This window comes from Etheostoma cragini, chromosome 1 (assembly GCF_013103735.1).
Source record: "Etheostoma cragini isolate CJK2018 chromosome 1, CSU_Ecrag_1.0, whole genome shotgun sequence".
Lineage (NCBI taxonomy): Eukaryota > Metazoa > Chordata > Actinopteri > Perciformes > Percidae > Etheostoma > Etheostoma cragini.
This window is the reverse complement of record NC_048407.1, coordinates 7,620,263-7,625,718: the sequence shown is the minus strand read 5'-3', so window position 1 is coordinate 7,625,718 and position 5,456 is coordinate 7,620,263. Positions and strand designations below refer to the sequence as shown.

At 38.5% G+C, this 5,456-nt stretch overlaps 1 long non-coding RNA gene across 1 annotated transcript in view; it reads left to right on the top strand.

The window, feature by feature from the left end:
- Positions 1 to 5,231, top strand: part of LOC117945603 — a 16,209-nt gene extending 10,978 nt beyond the window's left edge. Inside the window, exon 3 of the long non-coding RNA XR_004656845.1 lies at positions 5,220 to 5,231. This is a non-coding gene — a long non-coding RNA (uncharacterized LOC117945603). The remainder of the gene's footprint in view (positions 1 to 5,219) is intronic.
- The last annotated feature ends 225 nt before the right edge of the window (positions 5,232 to 5,456 follow it).

Genomic DNA, 5,456 nt, shown 5'->3' with positions numbered 1-5,456 from the left:
GTATGTGTGTGTGCGTGCGCGTGTGTCCGTGCGTGCATGTGTGTGTGTGTGTGTGTGTGTGTGTGTGTGTGTGTGAGTGTGCGTGTGCGTGTGTGTGTTAAATTGATAGATGTGTGATAATCAATACATCCAGCATCTGTGGTCCCGGGCTCGACAGACTGTTGGGGGGATTTACTGAACCACTACTTTGACATCACTGAGAGCCAGATCAGCCTCACTTATTTCATCCTCTGATACTGCTAATTAAACAATCTGTGCCCTGTGTGTCCTTTGATTCCGTCTTTAATCTGGATGAGGTATTAATGCGAACTGATTCCTGCTTGTGTTTGTGCTGATTAAAGTGTGTGAGCACACTGTGTGATTGTGTGTCCTGTGGCCAGCAGGGAGCCATCTACTTCTAGATGACAGTGTAACCAGCCTGTACATACTATCTTTCTGCTTCCATATAGTAAAGCTTCTCGGGTTTATCGCTGTAGCAAGATACCTTTATGTGGAAGAAAAAAAACACTGGTAAATACGAATGTGATTTTAATCAGAGCTGCTAACTTTTACGTAAATTAACCTCTTCACACACCCTAATGCCACACCTCCTAGTTTTCACTCAAATAAAGAAAAAGATCTACATATGGCAGAAATATCCGTCAATCCACAGGTCTGCTGCATCTCCCCAGTTTTTTTAGCCGCCATCAGGTGACTGTGAGGTACCATCAGTGGTAGTGGAGTTTAGCAATAAAAAGTAAGCGCCATTCTACATGTGTATTATGTTGACACCATGTTGTGCTATTTTGAGATTACTATATACAAAAGTGCATTAATAAATGCCTTGGAATGGCTGGCCAAGTGTTGCTATATCCATACAGGTATTGGGAGGGGGATTTAATTCTTGCATGTTTTGTTTTGTTATACATGTTCAAAAAACACCCCAATAAATAAAGGTAAAAATGAACATTCAAAATTGTATTTTAGACTCCTCCAAAATGGCATAGCTGCACAGGAGACCAACGTCCGTTTCAGTAGTGAAAAACTGTTGGCTTTGGCAGAAATAGCCTATTCTACTGTATATTGTTTCATTACAATATGTGGCCATTATTATAGGAGTTGCCTGTAACCAACACAGACAGTGTTTCCTGTGGACATTGTCAGACTGATAGTGATATGAGATTTGCATCACAATTTCAGTATCCCTGCGCCAATTAGTCTGCCAGGATGCCAGGGTCAGAAATACGCAACGCTGTCATTCAATGAATGGGAAAAAAACAGAAATGCCAGCGAAAGAAACAAAGAGAACCTATAGGGATTTATGTGTGAGCAGCGAGGAAACCCGCTGTGTTCTGTTTGTTCCTTTGAGAAATACTTGTGGTTGCTGTAACCTCATCTCCCGGCCTTTTGGCCTTTCATCTCCATCCAATGCGGACAAACTAGTTTCACTAATAATCTATGGAAAGCTAAGTTAACGATGTAACTTTAGCTAGCTTGCATGTTTGTATTTGTAATTCATTATGCTCACTTTTCTTTAGCTATTTAGTTAATTGCAGCAATGTTGTTTATGTCACAGTGTAGCTTGACAAAAAAAACATCAATGTCTGTTGTGTTGCACACAAAACACATGAAGTTTACAACATATGATGTTTTATTAAACACACAACTTTTTGGATCATTTACACATTCTTAAAATGTTCTGCATTCAGTACTTTCACTTTTAATACTTTAAGGACATTTTCCTGATTATACCTATATACAAGGACATTTACTTGTAAGAGAGTATTTGTACAGTGTGGTATTAGCACTTTACTTAAGTGAAGGATCTTAATACTTCTTACAACACTGGTAAATACATGTGTGATTATAATCAGAGCTGCCAACTTTCACATAAATTACCCTCTTCACACACCCTAATGCCACACCTCCTATTTTTCTCTCTGTCAGATAAATAAATAGACGATAAAAGCGTTGTTTTATATAGTTGTATACATTTGGCAGAACTATCCACCAATCCACAGGTCTGCTGCATGTCAGCTGACATGCTGTGCAGTCATCAAGTCTCTCTTAAAGATACAATCAAGACCCACCACTTATGAGCAATTATAGTCCAACACTAAAGCTTCAATTTTTAAGTAACATCTTTGAAAAATCATTTTTTCAACAGCTGTTCTTCCTTGTCAGTAAACAATTATTTTGATTTCTTCCAGTCAGGTTTTTAACACCACCATAGCAAAGAGACAGCTCTTGTTATAGTCTTCAATGTCAGCCACTTAGTATTACTTGCTCTTATTGCTTCATTTGACACAGTCAACCACAACACACATATACTGCACATACAGTACATATTACTAGACCGATTGGAAAACTGGTTTAGATTTTCTGGCATAGTACTTAAATGGTTTGAATCCTACTTAAAGAACAGGGACTACATTGTGTCCAAAGTAGTTACACTTCTGAACAGACAAATATGGCATAAGGAGTTGCCCAAAGCTCCAATCTGGGGCCTCTTCTGTTTAACATCTGCATGCTTCCACTGGCTAGATTTCTATAATTATGCGGACAACACACAAACTTACATTCATCACCGGAGGAATATGGTCCAGTACAAACAATGAGAAAATACATTGAACAAATCAATGATTGGATGTGCCAGGACTTTTTAGCAAAGCTGATTAAATGTCAGCGCTCAGCTCAATCTGCAATGTAAAAAACAACATACAAAGCCATTAATCTGGGTGTGGTCATGGACTCAGACATGAATCTACCTACCATCACCTTAAGAATATATCAAGGGTTAAAGGATTTATGACTCAGAAGGATTTGGAAAAATTTGTCCATGCTTTTATCCCCACTACTAAAACGGTCTCTCACTGAAAAATCCAGTCCTCAGGTCTCATTGTCCACATTGTTGAAAATACTGAGGTTGCGGTTTTTGCCGAAAAACTGATTTATTTGTATGTTTACTCATTTTTAATGGTTGTGGTAAGGATTAACCTTTGGCTTTAAATAGTCATGTTTCTTAACTTAAGTTATGAAAATATATGTCTTCAGTGTGTGTTGGTGAAACAGAACGGGGTCCCCCAGAAATTTGCTTTACAACTTCCTTTCCTTCTTACTCTGATGAACAGTAAAAAGCCCTGGTTATAATGTAACTGCAACATGATAAGAACTAGAGATGGGGTTGAACTTCCTTGGGTCCATGTTGCCACAGCAACCGGCACTGAGAGAACCGCTACTAGGCCTGATAGCATGGTTTCAACTGCGTCTGTATGTTGCTTGGCAACCAGGGGTTAATTTGGCACCTTAGATTCAAAATTAAATTAATCTAATTGGCAGTTTAATACAACGGTTTTCCTACTTTCCGCAAAATATCCATCACAGCGTTTCTCAGGAGTGCACTGCCGTGAGTCTATGAACAAAGCGAGTATCTGTGGTTAGTTCACATGTCTTAAATAAAAGCAGGACAGCTGCATACTATCTGGTAAAGTAAGTTGAACAGGTTAAGAACACTTCGGTATCCTACCGATTTCAAAACGGCTTGGTAGTAAATGACGCGGTAATGTGCCACAGATCTGGTGTTTTCAGCTAAGATAGGGGCTTATTGCTTTAGTAGAGGGGTCTTCTATGCTTTTTAAGGCCAAGAACCCCTTTACTGAGAAAGATGGATCAGGCACCCCCTATAGGTTTTATATTGTATAAAACTAAGTTGTACATTAAACAATAATGTGTGGGTTGCCTATAGCTATACATATCTTTTAGTGTATAGAATCAGAAATAAGAAATACTTTATTGATCCCTGAAGAGAAATTCTTTAAGACTAAGCTAATAAAACAATATTTGTTGGCATGATTTTAAATTAAATGATTAACTGTACCTTGGTTGTATGCCAAAAACTATAACTAGAGGAAAATTGGACTTAAACTTGAAATGAATTTATGTGATTTAATATTACAGTGCAACTTCAGGTCTAAATAAGGGAACTCAGTGCTTGTGCTATGGTTGAGTTTAGCAGCCATCGCGCCTCCCAGGACACTGGATAATTGGGTGTTAGGGGGGGGATAATCCACGTAGATGTGTCATCTTGAAAGTCGAGAGCAAACAATGGAAAACTTACTGGAGATGGACCATTGGATAATCTGGTAATTACAGACAATCCATACTCATCGTCCATACATACGCAGATAGGAGTTAGTCATATTCCTAATCCCTCAGGGACGGGTTTTGAGATCCATCTGGGGCAGATGGGTGAGGTTGGCGCGCGTTCTGCATTAGCCTACGCCCCGCTGGTTGCCCGGGCTGTGACCCTCCTGCTTGTGATCCTATTAGCAGGTGAAAGAGGAGATGGACATCAGACTGACAGTCCAGGACTGGCCTCCGTTTAGCCACCTGACCTGCATACTCATTAGCCCACACATATGCCGCTCCAAAACTGCCATATTGCACAAGGCTTCAGCTAATTCCCCTCAATTGTTAATGTCAGAGTGTTTGTCATCAGTGGTTGGAAGAGAGATGACGAAATGAGGTATAAAAGCTGCAGGCTGAATCAATAGTATGATGGAAATGTCAGTGAGTGTCAGCAAGTATCAATTCAACACCATAATCATATCATCATCATCATCATCATCATTATCAGTTACAACAACAACAGTTAGACTAAAAGATTGTATTTACTCAGTAGATATGCCACAGTGGAGCTGTCTAACAGATGAGGTAAAACATTATGTACACAAAAAAGATCACAAAGATTTTCTTCTTTAAACTTTTAATTAATGTTTCTGGATATAATTATCTTATAAACCAACACTCAACAAAATTGCAATTTTCCGGAAACAATTATAAAAATTCAAGGCAGAATAAATGCATTTGTGTTCAATAGATGTAAAGCAGCACATGAAAATACATTTTTGTATCTTAAGACAGTGTTCAGGTACTGTTTACCTTGACTTTAATATTCACATTTTCACATCCGTTGTGGTGTGTAAAAAAGTATCGGCTTTTTATTTACAATTTTCTTATTGTACTTACAGTAACAAGCAGTGTTGGCCAAGTTACTTCCAAAATGTAATAAATTATACTACCTACCCTTAAGCTCATCTTTAAAATTTAGTTAACTGGAGCTAATTGCTAACAGAAGCTAACTGCTAACCAAGTCTGTACCTGTTCTCTTTGTCCCGTACCCATTAACTGCGTTAGTGTTTATGGACTCTAGCCTGAATAAAGCCCAACATGTTATTAAGTTGGCTGTTATAATTAAAGTTTTAAACTACTAATGACAGAAATCTGTTCAGATTAAATCTCAAAGCAACACTAGAGAACTTTTTAACTTAAAATAATGTTTTCAAAATCATTTCAGTGGTTCATCAACCCGTAACAGGATGAACGGCACTTCTGCATTCACTTTGTGGCTCTCTACCGGCTATAACAGCAGTAGGCAAGTTTGCCAGATCAGGTAGCGGATCTGTAGTTTGAATGAG